General features: G+C 40.0%; 1 pseudogene; it reads right to left on the bottom strand.

The window, feature by feature from the left end:
- LOC146805402 (uncharacterized) overlaps positions 1–22717 on the bottom strand; it is a 28291-nt pseudogene extending 5574 nt beyond the window's left edge.
- Between the last annotated feature and the right edge of the window lie 308 nt (positions 22718–23025).

Here is a 23025-nt window from a genome sequence, read left to right as displayed (position 1 = left end):
ATAAAGGAAACTCAGCAGAGAACAAAATCTTTTTTCATGATTTAGTATTATCTGCTCTTGCAAACTTTCAAGATAAAATACAACATTCAGCACTACATTAGCGTAGCACTTGACACCAGAGCTATTTTCAAAATGACAACCAACAACCTCTTCAACATTGTCCTTTTTCTTTTTGCTTGCAATCACATCACTCTCTTTTTGTTTTCTCTTCTGTACATCCTCATTACAGATATTCTCAATTCTCCTTTTCCGACAAACAACACGTTTTTCAAACACAGGATACTGACCTAAATGAGGAGCATAGCTTCTTCTTAATCTATTATACTCCTTTACACAATTTGCATCAGCACTAACTTTTGAGTCATCAAAGTCTATCATGAATAAACCAGATAATTGTTTCACTCGTGACAAAGCAACATATGCCATACCTTCTTTAAACACACTAGATCCAATGTTTACAAAAGCACTATCTACAGTTAATCCTTGAGAAAACGGAAACTGCTTCCTACGTACATATGAGTCTTTCACAAACAAAAAACGAACTGAACAACGACTAATGTCTTTAACCTCTTCAATCTGATCAAATTTTATTTTTAAAAATACAATTCCATCTTTTTTCTGGTAATTAACAAAACCCACAACTTTACCCATAGCTCCATTCACTAAACCTTTTTCTACATTCAAATTACGTCTTAAAATTACTCGACAGTTCATACATACATTAAGATTCTTTTCTAAACCAGCTAGTTTCGATATGTTTTCTCTAGAGAATCCAATTTAGTTTTCAATTTGCCTGTCAATATAATAGTTATTCCTTCATGCTGTATTTTATCCACGGCTTCCATTTTTATAATCTCTTCATTTTCCAATTTCAAAAGTTCTTCTCAAATTATATATCAATCGACTCTGTAAAGCTTTTCTGCCATGTTCTGTGAGTAGTCCAATTCTGATATCTTTGAGAATACTTGCATAATCATCATCATTTGCTTGCCGCATATTGGTAATGAGTTCTTTGTACTCAAAGTATGACCAAATATTCACATTACCTATACTTCCTAACAACTTTTTCGTGTCTTCATGTGTAAGAGTATTCAATACTGGTTGTCCTTTAACTGGAGTGAGCTGCAGTAGATCCCCAAAAACTATAACATGTTTTCCTCCAAATAACACGTCATAGTCTGTCTTTAGAATTTGCTGCATTCTTAAATGCACAAAGGCAGGCATTACCTCATCAATAATGAGAACTTTCATTTTCTTCAACACTCTTGAAACTTCAAAACATGCTTCTCCTGTTAGATTGTGGTATTCTATTTTGTTCTCTTGCTCTACTGGTAACATTAGCAAACGATGTAAGGTAATTCCTTTTATGTTATATGCTGCTAACCCAGTTGGAGCAGTAACAACACAAGACAAAGTTGAATCAGTTTTTTTCTGTAGGTATCTTCTAATTACTTTAATTAAGAAACTTTTTCCAGTTCCAGCTTGTCCACTCACATACATTCTGATTGGTTCAAATGATATGCATGATCACTCTTAATTTTCATGTAGTAATCCATGATCAATTTGTTTTGTGACTTCTTCATAAATTTGTTGTTGTTCATCATTCAGTTGTTGTTTCAAATTTGGTAAGTTTATTAAATCTTCCTGAGCTTGATTCATAGCTGTTTCCACTTCATTCATGGCTATTGCAGCTTCATTTTCTACGATTGGTTGTCCTAGGGGATCTTGACTGAGCGTACCAGAACTTTGACTGTCTTGAGAACTGTCTCTAGCTACTTCAGCTGCAATTGAAGCTTCTTCTTCAATTTCTTCATTTAACATTTGTACATAATTTGAGAAAGTACTGCATTCTATGGTATCTTTGCATGGATTAAAGGAATCTTCATAGCTCTGAAAATCTCCAAGTAATTCATCCTCTGAACGCCATGGTTTAAACAGCTGTAAAAGTGCTATGTAGTAAAATTCCTTTCTTGTCAGTAGTGTCGCAACTCAGCTTCCTGTGATTAATCAAACTTCCTTTTGTTTGTTTCACCAAACATCCTTCCTCACCAATGACTTTATATTTTCCATTGTTGATGTCTTCTGTGGCATTCCGTTTAAAAATGTAGTTCTGCAGCACTTCATAGAGACACATGTTCTCAAGATGATGACTTCTGTTTGGGTAATATGTGTCCAACATGTTTGTTTTCAAAATGTCTGTACTTTCTGGTTCGTTCTCTGCTAAACATTCAATTTCTCGAATAGATTTCAGTACCCGATTTCGCATTCCTGCAAGGCCTAAACTTACCCAAATTATTCTTCTGGATTTGGAGTACAGACTTGCAGATGATAACCTATCTGAGCATTCGTATGACCCAATTTCTCGATGCGATAACATCTTTAAACTGAAACTGTATAGCTTTTTACTGACAGTCTTCTCGTGAGAAATCTCTTCCCACATTTCTTTCAATTCCGTTTCTCAGATTTAGTGATGTAAGATGTGACATACCGAGCAACAGCAATAGAATTGTCAGCTACATACTGAATATCCATGTTAGCATTCCACATGGATAAAATGACTGGGTTGTAGTCATTTATATATTTTGACTCTTCTTTTCTTCTTAGGTTGTAGGTATTTTTTGGAGATTTTCTTGTAATGGTATGTCGCACAGCTGACATAAAACTGTTTACTCTTCCTTTTGAAAGAACAGGTCGTGGAAATCCAAATCGACATTTTGTGTAGAATTTATCTTTACTCTCGTCGACAGTATTTTCCACACCGATGACTTTGGAAACGTAAAACTTGCTCTTTTAAGTTTTTTTCTCCTGTGCTTTTAGGTATAGCACATGTTGCATATTCTTCAATGAAAGATAAAACTGCATCATCAGAATCTGTTCCAAATTTTGGGGCATCCTTGATCCACAACAGCATATGAATATGAGGAGCACCTCTTGCTTGGTACTCTTTTCTCCAAAATAAATCCACAACTTCTCCAAGAGGTGGATTTTTTTTATTGCAGATGAAGGACATCATAGCCTCAAATCTATGATTGAAATATCTGCAAACATTAACCGGATCCAATGAGCACAATTCTCCTGCTGTCTTGTATTGGGTGTTTTCCAATATTTAAATTTGCCTCTCGAAGAAAATCCAGTAAATCATCCCAAGCGTACTCAGCACAGCTTAGGGTAAGGAACCATGTAGGAGTTCCTAAATTCCGTAACATACATTTCAATTCTCCATGGTGTCTATTCCAATATTCATTAGTCCTACGCTGACAAGCCATCAGATTAATCAATTGAGATTCCAAATGATCATCTCGCTGTTGCACTTTGTTCATAAAATCCTTTGCAGACACATTATGTAGATGTACTCCAGTTTTTAAAATGTGATTTACTGCATAAGATAGTGCAGACAAGTCACTTTCAAATAAAAGATGGAACAAATAAGGAATACTTTGACGAAATCTTGGATCTTCTGCATATAATCTTGTAGTCCGATACTCAGAAGCAGGAATCTGTACTGGACGTTCATCATATCGTCCACCTTTTCCTGTAGGAAACAGCTGGGGAAAATAACGAGCTTCCAAGCTCTCCTCCCATACACTCACGGGAGTTCCTTTTGCTTTTTTCATCTGAAACAGATCAATAGTTTTTCCCATAACTTCTTTAGAATGAAGAGGATGTATGCTGAAATGTTTATAAATTTCTTCTTCTTTTGACTTATCCACTTTTTCAATTTGCCCGGTTGGTATTCCTGTGTCTGCTAGTAAAACTTCGTCATCTTCATCCATATAAATTGATTCATACCATTTATTATTTCTTTTCAAATATAAATTTGCTCTTTGTACTTTTCGTACATCTACTAGCTCCTGCCAAATTTTCTTATTCTTTGTAGGTACACCATTAACCAGAATAACTAATGGTTCAGTTTCCAAACTATCTGCATCAATTGTTTAAATATTTTTTTTCAAATCTAATGGCAAATAGACAACTATTGCTTTTAAACCTCTTTGTAAATCTGAAGGAGGTAAGTTACCTTTTTTGGGCTCCATATGAACTATAGTCTGAAACGGATGGACACATTGAATGAGTCTAGACTCATACGTATTTAAATTACAAAGTTCTGGAGGAATATCAACCAATTCTAAATTATTATGTACAGCTCTAGCTGGCATTTTATTTTCTTCTAACTTGTTAGAACAGTATTTACAAATACGCTGATCTTCATCCAAATCAAAACAATTTTCCAGAAATAAATATGTAGCAAAATCCTTCCACTCATAATTATTTTATTTTTCACTTTTTTTATAGAGATCAACATTCCTTGTTTGAGTTTTATAATGGCTTCTCCGGCAACAAATACAAGTAATATTTGGTCCTTCATTAGAGATGATAGCAAATTTTGTCATTTGATCTTCAAAATTTTTACTAACAGTGAGTTCTACATTCTCTTCCACATTTTCTTCAATAACTGTGTCATTTCCTGCACTTTGTTGCTCTGGACCAAAGTAACAAAACTCAATATCCTCACAAACCTTCTTCACATCTGATACAGATCCACGGAACAGAGCACTATTTAACTCATGTAACTTTAGTGCTGGACTTTTAGAAAAATACAATCTTCTCACAAACTTTCTCATTTCAGTATGATGAACTGCCAGCATCCTAAAATGGTGAAAAACACTTTGACAAACTTTCCTAGAAAGACAAGCCAGAGAATGTCCTTGCAAACCAGTATTCTCTCTCACTCTGCATGGATCTAGTCTTTGAAGCACCTTAATCTTCTGTTTTACACTTGTTTTACTATATTCTCTTAGAAAGTCACGTAATTTATTATCAATAGATTCTTGTCGTACAGTACAAATACTACTACAATTCCAAGTGTACACTGGGGCTTTAGGACGTTTCCCCATAACCTCATCAGCTAACACTTCTTCCTCATTTCTTGGAACCATTTTCTCCTTTTCCATTACACAACCATCTTTAACTTCATAAGCTCGACCACTGGTGTCAACTGCATGCAGCAAACTATTACTTTGACGATAACTCTCTTCATTAAAAAATGGTTCAGTACTTGAACTATGCTTCCATTCTCCTAAGAACACTTTACAAAAGTTATTTTTTTTCACTACTCTTTTCCTTTTGCTTTTTGACTTCATTACATTTACTATTTTATCTAATGTACGGATCCTGTTCAAAATGAAAATGAATAGTTTTCTTTTTAATTCCAAAGCCTTTGCAACAATTGATTCAATATGTTTCTTTTTCTTATAACATTTTGCTTTCTTACTATATTTTTTCACATCCTTTAGCAAATTGAACATCACTCTTCTCTGAAACATTTTTCTACGAATGTTTTGAAATTCTGTTTTTCTTTTTAAGTCATTATTTCTTGCTTCTGATTGTACATTAGCATTTAGTATTTTCTTTCTATAGTCTTGTTGTTTTCTACTTGAAACACTATTTGCAGTTGATATATTTTTTACATTTTTTCTATGTTTGAGGATATTTAAAAAAAAATCCTTAGTCTGCTTACCAGAAGACTTTTTCTTTTTTCCAACATGAGGTTCTTCAACTAATTTGTGTTGTCCAGTTGTCTTCAAATATAGATGTTGTTGCTGTTATTTTCTCTTTCTTGATTGTATAGGCATGTTTAATTTATTTCAGTAGTGTTCAGCAATACCTAAAAGAAACTAAAAAAAATACCTTTATGTAATTTAAATATATTACTATATTTTTTTTGAGCTTTTCAAATCCTATCATATGAGCTGCCCCTTTCCTACGAGTGCAAGTCTTACACAATAAGAGCAACACGAATTAAATCTCTGACAACAATTCCTGTGTGCACACAGACTCATGGTGTGATTCAAGGCAGAAAACGATATTTGATTGGCAATTTCAAAGCACATTTACTACTGTGGTAGAGCAAGTGATAATTACTGTAACACCCTGACACATTTTCCTTATAGTTTAGAGAGGCAGAAAAAAGCATATGTCCTAACAGCTACTTGAGACCATGAGCATGTGAAACCTGGGTGAGTGATTAGACTAGAGCAAAGGAAATGAGCCTTGGTGACGTTGAATGTGTTAGCGTTACACACTGCTATCTGAAATACCACACAGTGCTGAATAGTAAGCATGGGAGTGCAGGAGAAGCAGCTGCCTCTGTGCTGAGAGTGTGCTTCTGGAGACTGTGTATTGTCAGGTGCAAGAGAGATCTGCATGGACGCTTGCACAACTGCATGAAGACTGCAGAGATGTATGTAAGAGTACATGTGTGGTAAGGGTTAATTGGTGTTTTGAACATGTAGGAACTACCTCACCCATTGCAGGAGTGGAAGGAAAATCTACCATGTTGATTTCAAATGTGTTAGCATTTGCCTCTCATTTGTGAGATATTGATTTGTGCTGAATGCTAACCATCACAGTTCAAGAAAACAAGCTGCCCCTTTCCTGCGAGTGCAAGTCTTACAGAACAAGAGCAACACAAAATAAATCTCTGACAACAATTCATGTGTGCAGACAGACTCATGGTGTGATTCTAGGCAGAAAACGATATTGATTGGCAATTTCAAAGCACATTTACTACTGTGGTAGAGCAAGTGATAATTACTATAACAGCCTGACACATGTTCCTTATAGTTTAGAGAGGCAGAAAAGAGCACATGTCCTAACAGCTACTTGAGACCATGAGCATGTGGAACCTGGGTGAGTGATTAGACTAGAGCAAAGGAAATGAGCCTTGGTGACGTTGAATGTGTTAGCGTTACACACTGCTATCTGAAATACCACACAGTGCTGAATAGTAAGCATGGGAGTGCAGGAGAAGCAGCTGGCTGTGTGCTAAGAGTGTGTTTCTGGAGACTGTGTATTGTCAGGTGCAAGAGAGAACTGCATAGACGCTTGCACAACTGCATGAAGACTGCAGAGATGTATGTAAGAGTACATGAGTGGTAAGGGTTAATTGGAGTTTTGAACATGTAGGAACTACCTCACCCATTGCAGGAGTGGAAGGAAAATCTACCATGTTGATTTCAAATTTGTTAGCATTTGCCTCTCATTTGTGAGATAGTGATTTGTGCTGAATGCTAACCATCACAGTTCAAGAAAACAAGCTGCCCTTTTCTTGGACCCCAACGGTTTCATGTACGAATCACAAGTACATGTATGTTCCCTCCAGTTCCAGTTATGAAGACGCAAACACATGTGCGTCCACCGTCAACATGTCCTCTTTCAGATCCGCCATAAATAGGCCGGATATTCCATTCCTAAGTATGAAAGGCCACCGGCTTTATATGGTTCACTTATGCCATTTTACAGTCCAGGCAAGTAGGCCCTGATTCTGTCATCAAGCTTTTCTTGCCTTCTGCCTCTGAAACTCCAGTCTGAGCCTGCATCTGTGACCATGAACTTTGTCTCATTCCCTGCGCGGCTCACGAAGCCTGACATCAGCCTGCTGCCTGCCAAAAACTGTATTTCACCTTCGAAATTATCTGCTCCGCTCCCTGCCCAATGCATTCCTGTCTAGTAGTTTAAGTAAACATTCTTCCAGCTACCGAGCAAAGGCCCGGCTTCTCTGTCTTTATGCAAGTAATTCATAGCCCTATTATTATGGAAGACTTCTGCCCTCGCATCTAGTGTAGACACTTAGACGCTTGTACACGCACTAACAGTCAGTATAGTCAGTATAGAATAAGATTCTACTCTAAGAAGACCTCTCTTTTGGATAACATAGTTCTTTAAACATAGGATGTTAGATATGATTTGGGATTAGGTTGACTTGACCCTCCAGACTTCTGTCGCCACATGTAGAGCTAAATGTCAAGTCCCCTTCACCCCCTAGTTGCACGTCAATCACACGTCATGCTGCTGCGCGCGCATTTCTGCCAAGTATTTCTGCTGACATTGCGAAATTCTTTCATGGAACCACCCTATTATGACATCACACCTGATGACGTTCTTTAGTCACACCCAGTTACGCCTACTTTTTGCTACGCATGAATGTTCTATCTACACTATCAATTGTTACGCCTCTTGCATTTGCTTCACTGTAATGCCTATTGTATAAAAGTGATTAATTATCAATAAAGTATGTACTTCACTTCCTGAACCTCCGTGGTGATGGAACTTGGAGTCACCGATTCGAATCATCCATTGGAATAAAGCCCATTCCGAACCTCTAATACCACGGATTCTGCCTCTTATTTACTGAGCTATTTTTTATTATGTTTCTGTATCAAATTAAGTCCCGGTAATTAAATTATTTACCACACTAGACAGAAAACGATATTTGATTGGCAATTTCAAAGCACATTTACTACTGTGGTAGAGCAAGTGATAATTACTGTAACAGCCTGACACATTTTCCTTATAGTTTAGAGAGGCAGAAAGGAGCACATGTCCTAACAGCTACTTGAGACCATGAGCATGTGGAACTTTGGTGAGTGATTAGACTAGAGCAAAGGAAATGAGCCTTGGTGACGTTGAATGTGTTAGCGTTACACACTGCTATCTGAAATACCACACAGTGCTGAATAGTAAGCATGGGAGTGCAGGAAAATCAGCTGCCTGTGTGCTAAGAGTGTGCTTCTGGAGACTGTGTATTGTCAGGTGCAAGAGAGATCTGCATGGACGCTTGCACAACTGCATGAAGACTGCAGAGATGTATGTAAGAGAACATGTGTGGTAAGGGTTAATTGGAGTTTTGAATATGTAGGAACTACCTCACCCATTGCAGAAGTGGAAGGAAAATCTACCATGTTGATTTCAAATGTGTTAGCATTTGCCTCTCATTTGTGAGATAGTGATTTTTGCTGAATGCTAACCATCACAGTTCAAGAAAACAAGCTGCCCCTTTCCTGCGAGTGCAAGTCTTACAGAACAAGAGCAACACAAATTAAATCTCTGACAACAATTCCTGTGTGCAGAAAGACTCATGGTGTCATTCTAGGCATAAAACGATATTTGATTGGCAATTTCAAAGCACATTTACTACTGTGGTAGAGCAAGTGATAATTACTGTAACAGCCTGACACATTTTCCTTATAATTTAGAGAGGCAGAAAAGAGCACATGTCCTAACAGCTACTTGAGACCATGAGCATGTGGAAACTGCGTGAGTGATTAGACTAGAGCAAAAGAAATGAGCCTTGGTGACGTTGAATGTGTTAGCGTTACACACTGCTATCTGAAATACCACACAGTGCTGAATAGTAAGCATCGGAGTGCAGGAGAAGCAGCTGGTTGTGTGCTAAGAGTGTGTTTCTGGAGACTGTGTATTGTCAGGTGCAAGAGAGATCTGCATGGACGCTTGCACAACTGCATGAAGACTGCAGAGATGTATGTAAGAGTACATGTGTGGTAAGGGTTAATTGGTGTTTTGAACATGTAGGAACTACCTCACCCATTGCAGGAGTGGAAGGAAAATCTACCATGTTGATTTCAAATGTGTTAGCATTTGCCTCTCATTTGTGAGATATTGATTTGTGCTGAATGCTAACCATCACAGTTCAAGAAAACAAGCTGCCCCTTTCCTGCGAGTGCAAGTCTTACAGAACAAGAGCAACACAAAATAAATCTCTGACAACAATTCATGTGTGCAGACAGACTCATGGTGTGATTCTAGGCAGAAAACGATATTGATTGGCAATTTCAAAGCACATTTACTACTGTGGTAGAGCAAGTGATAATTACTATAACAGCCTGACACATGTTCCTTATAGTTTAGAGAGGCAGAAAAGAGCACATGTCCTAACAGCTACTTGAGACCATGAGCATGTGGAACCTGGGTGAGTGATTAGACTAGAGCAAAGGAAATGAGCCTTGGTGACGTTGAATGTGTTAGCGTTACACACTGCTATCTGAAATACCACACAGTGCTGAATAGTAAGCATGGGAGTGCAGGAGAAGCAGCTGGCTGTGTGCTAAGAGTGTGTTTCTGGAGACTGTGTATTGTCAGGTGCAAGAGAGAACTGCATGGACGCTTGCACAACTGCATGAAGACTGCAGAGATGTATGTAAGAGTACATGAGTGGTAAGGGTTAATTGGAGTTTTGAACATGTAGGAACTACCTCACCCATTGCAGGACTGGAAGGAAAATCTACCATGTTGATTTCAAATTTGTTAGCATTTGCCTCTCATTTGTGAGATAGTGATTTGTGCTGAATGCTAACCATCACAGTTCAAGAAAACAAGCTGCCCTTTTCCTGCGAGTGCAAGTCTTACAGAACAAGAGCAACACAAATTAAATCTCTGACAACAATTCCTGTGTGCAGACAGACTCATGGTGTGATTCTAGGCAGAAAACGATATTTGATTGGCAATTTCAAAGCACATTTACTACTGTGGTAGAGCAAGTGATAATTACTGTAACAGCCTGACACATTTTCCTTATAATTTAGAGAGGCAGAAAAGAGCACATGTCCTAACAGCTACTTGAGACCATGAGCATGTGGAAACTGCGTGAGTGATTAGACTAGAGCAAAAGAAATGAGCCTTGGTGACGTTGAATGTGTTAGCGTTACACACTGCTATCTGAAATACCACACAGTGCTGAATAGTAAGCATCGGAGTGCAGGAGAAGCAGCTGGTTGTGTGCTAAGAGTGTGTTTCTGGAGACTGTGTATTGTCAGGTGCAAGAGAGATCTGCGTGGACGCTTGCACAAATGCATGAAGACTGCAGAGATGTATGTAAGAGTACATGTGTGGTAAGGGTTAATTGGAGTTTTGAACATGTAGGAACTACCTCACCCATTGCAGGAGGGGAAGGAAAATCTACCATGTTGATTTCAAATGTGTTTGCATTTGCCTCTCATTTGTGAGATAGTGATTTGTGCTGAATGCTAACCATCACAGTTCAAGAAAACAAGCTGCTCTTTCCTGCGAGTGCAAGTCTTACAGAACAAGAGCAACACAAATTAAATCTCTGACAACAATTCCTGTGTGCAGACAGACTCATGGTGTGATTCTAGACAGAAAACGATATTTGATTGGCAATTTCAAAGCACATTTACTACTGTGGTAGAGCAAGTGATAATTACTGTAACAGCCTGACACATTTTCCTTATAGTTTAGAGAGGCAGAAAGGAGCACTTGTCCTAACAGCTACTTGAGACCATGAGCATGTGGAACTTTGGTGAGTGATTAGACTAGAGCAAAGGAAATGAGCCTTGGTGACGTTGAATGTGTTAGCGTTACACACTGCTATCTGAAATACCACACAGTGCTGAATAGTAAGCATGGGAGTGCAGGAAAATCAGCTGCCTGTGTGCTAAGAGTGTGCTTCTGGAGACTGTGTATTGTCAGGTGCAAGAGAGATCTGCATGGACGCTTGCACAACTGCATGAAGACTGCAGAGATGTATGTAAGAGTACATGTGTGGTAAGGGTTAATTGGAGTTTTGAACATGTAGGAACTACCTCACCCATTGCAGAAGTGGAAGGAAAATCTACCATGTTGATTTCAAATGTGTTAGCATTTGCCTCTCATTTGTGAGATAGTGATTTTTGCTGAATGCTAACCATCACAGTTCAAGAAAACAAGCTGCCCCTTTCCTGCGAGTGCAAGTCTTACAGAACAAGAGCAACACAAATTAAATCTCTGACAACAATTCCTGTGTGCAGAAAGACTCATGGTGTCATTCTAGGCATAAAACGATATTTGATTGGCAATTTCAAAGCACATTTACTACTGTGGTAGAGCAAGTGATAATTACTGTAACAGCCTGACACATTTTCCTTATAGTTTAGAGAGGCAGAAAAGAGCACATGTCCTAACAGCTACTTGAGACCATGAGCATGTGGAACCTGGGTGAGTGATTAGACTAGAGCAAAGGAAATGAGCCTTGGTGACGCTGAATGTGTTAGCGTTACACACTGGTATCTGAAATACCACACAGTGCTGAATAGTAAGCATGGGAGTGCAGGAAAATCAGCTGCCTGTGTGCTAAGAGTGTGCTTCTGGAGACTGTGTATTGTCAGGTGCAAGAGAGATCTGCATGGACGCTTGCACAACTGCATGAAGACTGCAGAGATGTATGTAAGAGTACATGTGTGGTAAGGGTTAATTGGAGTTTTGAACATGTAGGAACTACCTCACCCATTGCAGGAGTGGAAGGAAAATCTACCATGTTGATTTCAAATGGCGTCCCCTTCGAGCTCAGCTCCGACAAGAGGTACCGACGGATAGAGCGGGGCCTCCAAAAACCTGAGCAGTTGCCAGGTGAGGTGAGGCGCACACCCACCACAAATTGGGTCAGAGAAGTAAAACTACTTCCAACGGAGTTCCTTGGCCCCCACTTGGGTCCAGGTTGTATTTATCACTTTTTAGTCACTTTGGCACTATTGATCTTTGCAGTAGCTTTATTGGTCCTGATGAAAGCTTGGATGAATTTCGTCCAGTAGCAGAAACATGTAGACCCTTCCCAACACAGTTATTATATTTTTGAAACTGTTACAGCACTGTTTTTAAATATTATCAATAAGGTAGCGATTCAATAAAGTTCTCTTAGTGCCTTGTTAGATAGTTTTTAGATAGCACTCACACACTAGCACTTGCACAAGCACTGCAACCATCTCACCCTATCTTCATCGAACAACAAAATCACACCATTGGATGGTTTGGGAGATTCATGAGACCAGGATCTACAATTCTAAAGTAGAAGATGGTTCTCTGAAAAAATCCCTAGGTTCCCAGATGATGAAGCTAACCACGTCGGGTGGATGATGGGAATCATACATAGTTGTATATACACACATTGGCATACATGATTTCGCAGTCTCACTAGCTGTAGCATCATTTTTACTATTGTGTCAAGGTCCTTAACCATATTAGACTCATAAGTTGTTTATGTGTATTATTTTGTTGACTTGGGGATTTCACAACTATTAGAGTCTTAAAACTTTATCCCTTTGACCCTCACTCGTTATCGAGATATCATATGTCAGTTAGCATTTGCCTCTCATTTGTGAGATATTGATTTGTGCTGAATGCTAACCATCACAGTTCAAGAAAACAAGCTGCCCCTTTCCTGCGAGTGCAAGTCTTACAGAACAAGAGCAACACAAATTAAATCTCTGACAACAATTTCTTTGTGCACACAGACTCATGATGTGATTCTAGGCACAAAACAGTATTCCTGAGTGATACCAGTACACCTTAACTTATGGTGAAGACATACTCCATAATATCTTACAAGTTCATGGCAGTTAAATATCTTCAAAAACATAAAATGTAAAACACAACTTTAAAAGAAGAAACACATTTCTATTATTTATATCAAAATGCACCACATAGATCCCCTCTCAAATTCATAACTCACCTTTAAAAGTAGTTAGTTGAGAAAGAAATGTGGCACTCACACAGCAGATAATCAGAGTCAGAATCTCTGAGCTGTACACCTCTCACCAGAACCAGTAAACGGCAAACTTTCCCTCTCCTTTTTTCACACATATACATGTTAACTTCAAATCACATTGCTTCCCACATTTTTTCAAATGGAAACACACATTTCTATTGGTTGCATATTTCAACCCTTTCCAAATGATTCCTACCCCCAACATGACTTCTGCCTGCTAGCATAGCAACAGGTCATGGAACACTGGTGTGAGCAGAGAGGTCAGAAGTTCAGCACACAATGTTTCTAATCCAAAGAGCAAGAGTGCTTGACTTTTCAAACCTAACAGCAAATCCAAAGTAATGTTCTGTGTGAACACATTTTTCTGAACCAATACAAAACATGCTTGTAAAAATGTAAACATACAGCCTAGTTTTTAGTGTAGAATGGTGTGAAACAGCCAATGAGTTATTTTTATTTAAAAAAAGTATGTAAGCCTCCATTTTACAACTATCTTTCTTTTCATATTGCCATTCTACTGAAAGACACCATCTGAGTGCATCCAGATCTCCTTGAAAGATGTTCACAGTATGGATTGTAGGTCATAGCTATGTCTTCTGGAGTGAAAAGTATGCAGAAAAAAGAGGTATTGTGAAAGACCTTGCTTTGCCAAATGTAGACATTAAATGGATTGGTCAGAGAGGGTTAAAGTGGCACCAATTAATGCCTTTGGTGAAATCCTTTCTACATCTACCACAGCCTAACCTTATAATTGTGCACTGTGGTGGAAATGACCTAGGCACTTTAACTGGGGTAGGTCTGGAAATGCTTGTTAAGGACACCTTTATGCAATTGATGTCACTTTTTCCACAAACTACCTTTGTATATTCTAATATATGCCAAAGGCAAAAGTGGAACTGGTCCAACCAATACTGTCCGCAGATTGAGAAAGCAAGAAAGCACGTCAATAAGTCTGTTTCTGCTTTCCTCAGAGACTATGGTATGGGTTCTATATACCACAACAACTTGCATTACAACATGCAAGGCATTTATAGAGGAGACGGTGTACATTTCACAGATGGAGGGAACAGAGTCTTCCTCTTGAACTTTAGACTGTGCATCGGTACTTACTTGTAGGTACCAAAAAACACTCAATGAACACAACGGCTCTTTTTGAGCCAACCAACATCTAAACTCTTACACTTGATTTTTAATTCTATTTTTTTTACGAATTTTTTGCCGCCGTGCGCGCACCGTGCGCGCACCCCGCGAATTTAAAAAAAAAATGTTCACCCTTCGGGATCCTTCAGGGATACCCTGACAAAGTCTAGAGGGTCCGGAACTCTCTACCCTGCCCCTTTTCACGTTCTCCACTTTTCTTTTAAATGGAAACACACATTTCTATTGGTTGCAAATTTCAACCCTTTCCAAATGATTCCTACCCCCAACATGACTTCTGCCTGCTAGCATAGCAACAGATCATGGAACACTGGTGTGAGCAGAGAGGTCGGAAGTTCAGCACACAATGTTTCTAATCCAAAGAGCAAGATTGCTTGACTTTTCAAACCTAACAGCAAATCCAAAGTAATGTTCTGTGGGAACACATTTTTCTGAACCAATACAAAACATGCTTTTAAAAATGTAAACATACAGCCTAGTTTTTAGTGTTGAATGGTCTGAAACAGCCAATGAGTTCTTTTTATTAAAAAAAAGTATGTTAGCCTCTATTTTACAACTATCTTTCTTTTCATATTGCCATTCTACTGAAAGACACCTTCTGAGTGCATCCAGGTCTCCTCCTCACTCTCTGAAGTAGACTACTGTTCTGACATTTTCAAGTAAAATTGATAGCTGTTCAGCTCCTTGTCCCAGGAAATAATAAGAAATAGTGAGGGGAGTGGGTGTGGTGTTTGAAGATTCTGGAACAGAAACTACTATGAACCAATGCTTCTGAGTGCATCCACATCTCCTCCTTACTCCCTGAAGTAGACTGCTGTTCTACCATTTTCAAGTAAAATTGATACCTGTTCAGCTCCTTTTCCCAGGAAATAAGAAGAAATAGTGAGGGGAGTGGCAAGGCATTTATAGAGGAGACGGTGTACATTTTACAGATGAAGGGAACAGAGTCTTCCTCTTGAACTAAAGACTCTGCATCGGTACTTACTTATAGGTACCAAAAAACACTCAATGAATACAACGTTTTTTTTTAGAGCCAACCAACATCTAAACACTTACACTTGATTTTTAATTCTATTTTTTTAACGAATTTTTTGCCGCCGTGCACTCACCGTGCGCGCACCCCTTGAATTTTTGAAAAAAAATAAAATGTTTTTTTCACCCTTCGGGATCCTTCAGGGACCCCCTGACAAAGGCTAGGGGATCAGGAACTCTCTACCCTGCCCCCTTTTCACGTTCTCCACCTTTCTTTTTCACTGCCACACACAAAATGGCGTCCGACACTTCCTGATTTCGACCGATTCGAATGTTGACTGACATCTAACCACCAATCAAAATTACACTCGTGCACGGCACCGTGCGCGCACGGTGCGCGCATATAGATATTTATGTACTTTTAACTGCAATGTTCTCAGGAACTACTGAACAGATTGACACCATATATGCAAAAGGCACATGCCTGACCTGAGGACTACCTCTTTTCCAAATTGCAAGTAATTCTGTTCAGCCGTTCGGGCTGTACCTTCGACTAAAGGTCCTATGGGAAAATGCATGGGGAAAAGACAATTAGGACCCCCCTTTTTTCTCAGCCCCCGCTTGACGAATCACCCCGAGACATTCAGGGTAGGAGCTGAGCGGAGCGCCCCATTAGTTTTGAAAATTTTGCGAGGATTCGTCAACCTGCGCCAAAGTTATTCAAAATAGAATTTTCAGATTTCCTATGGGAACTCGGTCCTAACTATAACTATCTACTGGCGACCGCCTGTAGATAATATATATATTTTACCTACTGGCGGTCGCCAGTAGGTAGTTATAGTTATGACCTATTTTCCATAGGAAATCCGCAACATTCTATTCCCAATAAGTCTGGCGCCGGTTGACGAATGCTCGCGAAATTTTCCAAACTTTTGGCCAGCTCCGCTCCGCTCCTACCCTGAAAGTTTTGTGGTGATTCGTGAAGAGGGCCGAGAAAAAAGGGGGGTCCCAAAACGTGTTTTCCCCATGCAATTTCCCATAGGATCTGTTGTTGCAGCTACAGCCCGAACCGCTGAATGGAATGACACCAAATTTGGAAAAGAGGTAGTCCTCAGTTCAGACTCGTTTTTTTGCATAAATGGTGTGAATCCGTTCAGTAGTTCCTGAGAAAATTAGATTTAAAAGTACATAAATATCTATGGCCGGGGAGAATCCGCGGACCCTACTCGCACAGTAAGCGCACCCTCCCCAAACCGAGCGCGCACCCCCCCCGATTGCACGCTGAATGCTAATTGGCTGTCGAGTGTCTGTCTACATTCGAAACCAGGAACTGTTGGCGGCCATTTTCTGCCTCGGTAGAAGCGAGGCTGAAGAAGCACGAGGAATAAGTGTGTAAAAAATATAAAGGGGGCAGAGTGGAAATACTCTGACCCTCTAGAGGTGCTTAGGGGGTCCTAGAAGGACCCCCTGGGGCCCCCTTTTCTTTTTTTTAAACTGTGAAATGCGTGCACGGTGCGCGCATCCTATCGCGATGGTTGCACGGATTCTCTCGCGTTGTGTGCGCGGATCCACGGAAATCTTTTTTGAAAAGAGATCATTGGTTGTATGACTACTTTCAACACTGAAAGGTAGGGTGTATATTTCTGTTTTTTAAAGGTATGATTCTTATTGGTTAACAAAAACAGATTGTAAGGAACATTATATATGATAAGCTGATATGTTGAAAAGTCAAGCACACTTCCTGTCTTGTTTAGTAAGATTGTGTGCTGAACTTGTGACCTGTGAGCTCAGTGCAGTGTTCCATGACCTGTTTCTATGGTAACAGGCAGAAGGCAGATTGGGGGAAGGGTTGAAATATATTTCAGTTGGAAAGGGTTGAAATGTTTAACCAATAGAAATGTGTGTTTGCTTTTCAGTTTATGTGTGAAGGATTGTGATTTGATGTTTACATGTATATGTGTGGAAAATGAAAGGGAAACTTTTCCATTCTTTGTTTTTGCTGAGAGGTGCACAGTGCAGCGATTCTGTAAAAGAAAATATGGTGAGTGACTGACATACTTCTTAATCTATAAAACAACTTGAAAGGTGAGTTATTTAATTGTGAGGGAATGTATGCAGACTATTTTGATTTTAATCAGACTAATGTATTTCTCCTGCTAAAGTGTAGGGAGTACTTTTTTGGTTACGATCTTATTGACAGTGTGTGTGCATGTAGAAACAATTATGTGATAAGCATTTGTGTTTTTCATGTGTTTGCAGACAGATAACTGTGCTGTTTTTATATTTTGGTAGAATTAGAAACCAGTCATTGTTTATACATTTGTGAAATGAGTTATGTTTCTACACTAAAATGTAGTGCTCCTTCTAGATGAAGAAATGTGTTTTGTTATAGTGCAAGGGATAGTGTTGTTTGTCTAGAATCACACAGTGAGTCTGTGTGCATTTGGGAACCACTGTGAGAGAAGCATTTGGTAACATTGTGTATTTGCTGACAGATAACTGTTTTAAAACCTGTCTTGTTGTCAAGTTTTAGTAGCATTAGATGGCAGTTTTTGCTTATGCTTTGATTAAATGAGTCAGGCTTTGACACTAAAGTGCAGTCGTGAAATATGTAGATTGCGTGCAGTCCCCTTACCACTTCCACTGTAGTGAATGAGTTTTGGTAAACTCCTAGGGATAGTGGTGCTTGTCTAGAGTCACACTGTGAGTGTGTGTGCATTTGGGAATCACTGTGAGAGAAGGATTGGGTAACATTGTGTATTTTCTGACAGATAAGTCTTTTAAAACTGGTCATGTTGTCAAGTTTTAGTAGCATTAGAAGCCATTCTTTGCTTATGCATTGATAAAATAAGTCATGCTTTGACACTAATGTGCTGTACTTTAATATGTAGATTGTGTGTAGTCTCCTTACCCCTTGCACAGTAGTGAACGAGTTTTGGTAAGCACCTAGGGATAGTGTTGCTTGTCTAGAATCACACTGTGAGTCTGTGTGCATTTGGGAGCCACTGTGAGAGAAGTATGTGGTAATATCGTGTATTTGCTGACAGATAACTGTTTTAAAACCTGTCTTGTTGTCAGGTTTTAGTAGCATTAGAAGGCAGTTTTTGCTTATGCTTTGATTAAATGAGTCAGGCTTTGACACAAAAGTGCAGTTCTGAAATATGTAGATTGTGTGCAGTTCCCTTACCACTTGCACTGTAGTGAATGAGGTTTGGTAAACTCCTAGGGATAGTGGTGCTTGTCTAGAATCACACTGTGAGTTAGTGTGCATTTGGGAACCACTGTGAGAGAAGTATGTGGTAATATTGTGTATTTGCTGACAGATAACTGTTTTAAAACCTGTCTTGTTGTCATGTTTTAGAAGAATTATAAGCCAGTTTTTACTTATGCTTTTATTAAATGAGTCAGGCTGTGACAGAAAAGTGCAGTACTGAAATGTGTCGATTGTGTGCAGTTCCCTTATCAGTTCCACAGTAGTGAATGATTTTTGGTAAAGTCCTAGGTATAGTGGTTGTTGTCTAGAATCACACTGTGAGTCTGTGTGCATTTGGGAACCACTGTGAGAGACGCATTTGGTAACATCATGTATTTTTGTAGCAGATAACTCTTTTAAAACATGTCATGTTGTCAAGTTTTAGTATCATTAGAAGCCAGTCTTTGCTTATGTGTTGATTAAATGAGTCATGCTTTGACACTAATGTGCTGTTCTTAAATATGTAGATTGTGTGAAGTACCATTACCTCTTCTAGACTAGTGAATGAGTTTTGGTAAACTGCTAGGGATAGTGTTGCTTGTCTAAAATCACACTGTGAGTCTGTGTACATTTGGGTAAGGATTGTGAGAGAAGCATTTGGTAACATAGTGTATTTGATGACAGAAAACTGTTTTAAAATCAGTCATGTTGTCAAGTTTTACTAGCTTTAGAAGCTATTCTTTGCTTATGCATTGATAACATGAGTCAGGGTTTGACACTAAAGTGCAGTACCATGTAGTATTCTCTTCACTGTGCCAGAACTGAAAATTTTAAAGTTTTACCCAGGCACTAACGTAGCAGTAGTCTGATGATTTAGTCAGTTTGCAAGTACTCATGTTGTGAACCATACATTACCACATAGATTGTTTCAAATGTCTATGCAGTATGCATGCAGTCTTCTAACATACTATATACTTGTCTTTCACATTTTCAATTCGCTAGTCAGTATCCATACACTTCAAGGAAACACCCTGTAACTCCCTTTGCAGTCCTCTAGTGACCCATTCAGCATCATGTACTAATCCATTCACTGTGCCAAAACTCAAACACTTATAAATTCACCAAGATACTATCTTTGCAGTACTCTAATCATTCAGTCAGTGCCTAAGTATTCATGCACTGAGCCAGGCCTTAGCACGTGGACTGCTTCAAACCCCTATCCACTATGTATGCAGTCTTCTAACCACCTAGACACTTGTCTTTCACACTTTCAATTTCCTAGTCAGTATCCATACAGTCCAGCAAACATCTTGTCACTGCCTTTGCACTCCTCTAGTGACCCATTCAGTACCAAGTACTAATCCATTCCCAGTGCGAAAAGCCTAGCACTTATAAATTCACCTAGGCACTCTCCTTACTGTACTCTAATCATTCAGTCAGTACCCAAGTAGTCATGCAGTGAGCCAGGCCTTAGCACATAGATTGCTTTAAATGCCTATGCAGTATGGATGCAGTCCTCTAATCACCTACACAGTTGCCTTTCACACCTTCAATTCCCTAGTTAGTATTCATACACTTCTAGCAAACACCCTGTCACTCACCCAGTGTGTCTCCTTATAGTACTGTAATCATTTAGTCAGTTAGCATGTAGTGTTTTAGTGAGGTAGGCTTTAGGGCATGAACTGCTTCAAAGTAGTATGCACTATGCATGTAGTGTTTTAACCATCGTCACACTTGTGGTTCAGGGCTATAGTTTCTTAGTCAGTTTTTATATAAAATGTGTTTGTACAGTAATGGAATAGTATACATTTTAAAGTTATTAATATACATTTATTTGTGATTCTTTTTTACAGATACAGAACAGGAGTCTTTCTCATCTGTTTGCACTCTTCTCGTGCAAGATTGTTTGGATGAAGGGTCCTTAGGTGTTTCGTCATACTTGCTGTGCCGCACGAGTATTTTTTGTTAGGATCCCCTCGTAACAGAACTCTTTTGCAAATCTTGCACGTGATGAAGGTGGCATTGGTCTTTGTTTGCCCCTCGAGAAAAGTAGAAAGTTTCCACACCACTGAAGGAAAACGTTGTGGGCGTGGTGCAGCCTCCAAAAATTAATCTTTAGATTTGGAGAATATTTTAAAGCGACAACATTTACAGTTTTTGTAAGTTAAACTTATAAAAGTTTGTTAGCTGTATGCATTTTATATATCTGTGATTTGTATCTTGTTTTTTTTTTTGGGAGAATAGCATGTTGGGTTTTTTTAACAATCTTTGAGATTGTTTTTTTATTTGCCCGCTGTTAAGTGATGAGTACGATTGAAATCACTATTTTTAGTGAAATTTAATATATTCTGAGAACAGCAAAAAAGGCAAGAAAATACTTTGTGGAAATTATGCTGTGTTGTAAAAAATTTATTATTACATGTTATAATTTTTTTTTCCTTTTCTTTCACAGATCTAAATTTTAAAATAAGCAATTTTTATGAATTTACATTGGAATGAAAATGTGAAAAAAATGTGTACCATTTTTAGGTCGAGGGACCGTCCGGTCTGCCGAAGGCAGAACCGGAAGTCCGGAGATTTAATGTTTCTTAGAGTGGCTATTTAGCCCGCCTCTCTTTTTGCTTCTCCTCCATTGGCTGGCTTCCTAAACGGAGGCCAGCCATTGGAGGAGAGAGCCGTCCCTCCAAATAGGCTCCGTCTTTTTCAGATTCGGGGGTGTGTTCCGTGCTGTACTTTCCACTTTTTAGCCACGCCCTTTCTCAGGCGTGTTTTTCTCTCCTCCAGCCAATGGCAAGAGGAGAGAAAAAGAAACACGCCCCCGAATCCGAAAACGCCACTGCATTTCTCCGAGGCATTTCTGCTTTGCCTCGGAGAAAGGCAGTGGTGTGCTTGTTTTGCCGTTGTAGCTCCTCGCGTCTCCATTTCATGTACCGCTCCTGTTCAAGCTGCTTGCCATAGTGGGCTCGATAGAACTCGTCGAAGATTGGCTTGATGGGAGTGTAGCGGGACGAGGACGACGTGCTCTCGGTCTTCTTGGGCATGGTAGAGCCATCCACCTTCCCCGGAGGCTTCCCCGCCGCCCGCACGTCCTCTTGGCTTGGGGTTCCTCGGTCTTACTTCTTGCACAGGGTGACGCTGCCCAGGATGAGGTATGCCTCGCTAATCTCGGTGAAGCGCAGCGCTGCCGCCTCGTCGCCATTGTTGCGGTCCAGGTGGTAGCGGAACGACTGGCGGTAGTAGGCTGTCTTGATCTGGGACTGCGTGGCTGAACCGGTGACTCCAAGGATATAGTAGTAGGCGGTCGGGCTGCGGAAGAGCGGTTGCTTCAGTAAGCCGTTGTTCCTCCCAGCTCCATTAGGGGTGGAATATGCCCTGGTGAAAGAGTTCTGTTGGCCGGCAGCAGAGAACAGCCCCCTGGGACTTGCTGAAAGCCTGTAACTCGTGAAGGGCGCGATTGCACGCTCCCTGAAAGCAACTGTCAGGAACCTGCGGTGTGTTGGGTGGACAGCAGTGCCCACAATTGTCTCTGTGGAGCCGCTGTTCATTCTGGCTGAGCTGAAGCGTTGACGTGAGGATGACAAAGGCCAGTGATCGGCAGAGGCAGCACGACTAAGAAGGTGCATATAGAGTACCCTCAGAGCATCTAGCTTATGACCAATGACTCCCTCCTCTCCTTTCCAATGTCTTGGGCTCACTGCCCCTTGCTGGTCTTTACGGACTGCTCTCTCATGCCGCCCCACAACCCATTCTCCCATAAACTCGGTTGCCTGCCCTAATGACTTCACATCCCGACTAGATGAAGCGTGATCTTCTTTGCGGTTGGCGGCCCCAGACTGCAGCTGTTGACACTCTCTTTGCAACTCCAGTAAAAGATTCTCCTCCTCAAAATACCCTACCTCTTTGATCACCGACAAGTACTCTTTGCATATTCCCCAGTACCCAGACAGCACCTTCTTCAACCCCAATACTCCCCTGTGGTGTTCCGGGACCCCCTTTACGCGGACAACTTGGTTCCAGGGCGCCTGGACCCAGAACAACCTCTGGCCGACCTCCACCATAATTCTGGAGCCGGCCAGCCGGCCGGCCGGCAGCGCCCGCCTAACCGACCAATCACAGAGCTAGTATCAAACAGGAAACACATGGTCTCCAGCTACAGCCAATCATAACGAGGTGTGAAAGAAATCTTGCGCCGCGCGAGGCAACCATTGACAGTATTCTGAAACGTCATGCTAAGTGAAAGAAACTTCAGCAGCACAGCTGGTACGAAGACATTTGAACTAATTCACTCTCTCTATCTCACTACCTCACTCTCTCTCTCAGATACTCTAAGTCACTTACACTCACTCTTTCACTACCTCACTACATC

This window comes from Triturus cristatus, chromosome 8 (genome assembly GCF_964204655.1).
Source record: "Triturus cristatus chromosome 8, aTriCri1.1, whole genome shotgun sequence".
Classification (NCBI taxonomy): Eukaryota; Metazoa; Chordata; class Amphibia; order Caudata; family Salamandridae; genus Triturus; species Triturus cristatus.
The sequence above is the reverse complement of the archived record's forward strand: the minus strand, read 5'-3'. Positions and strand labels throughout refer to the sequence as shown.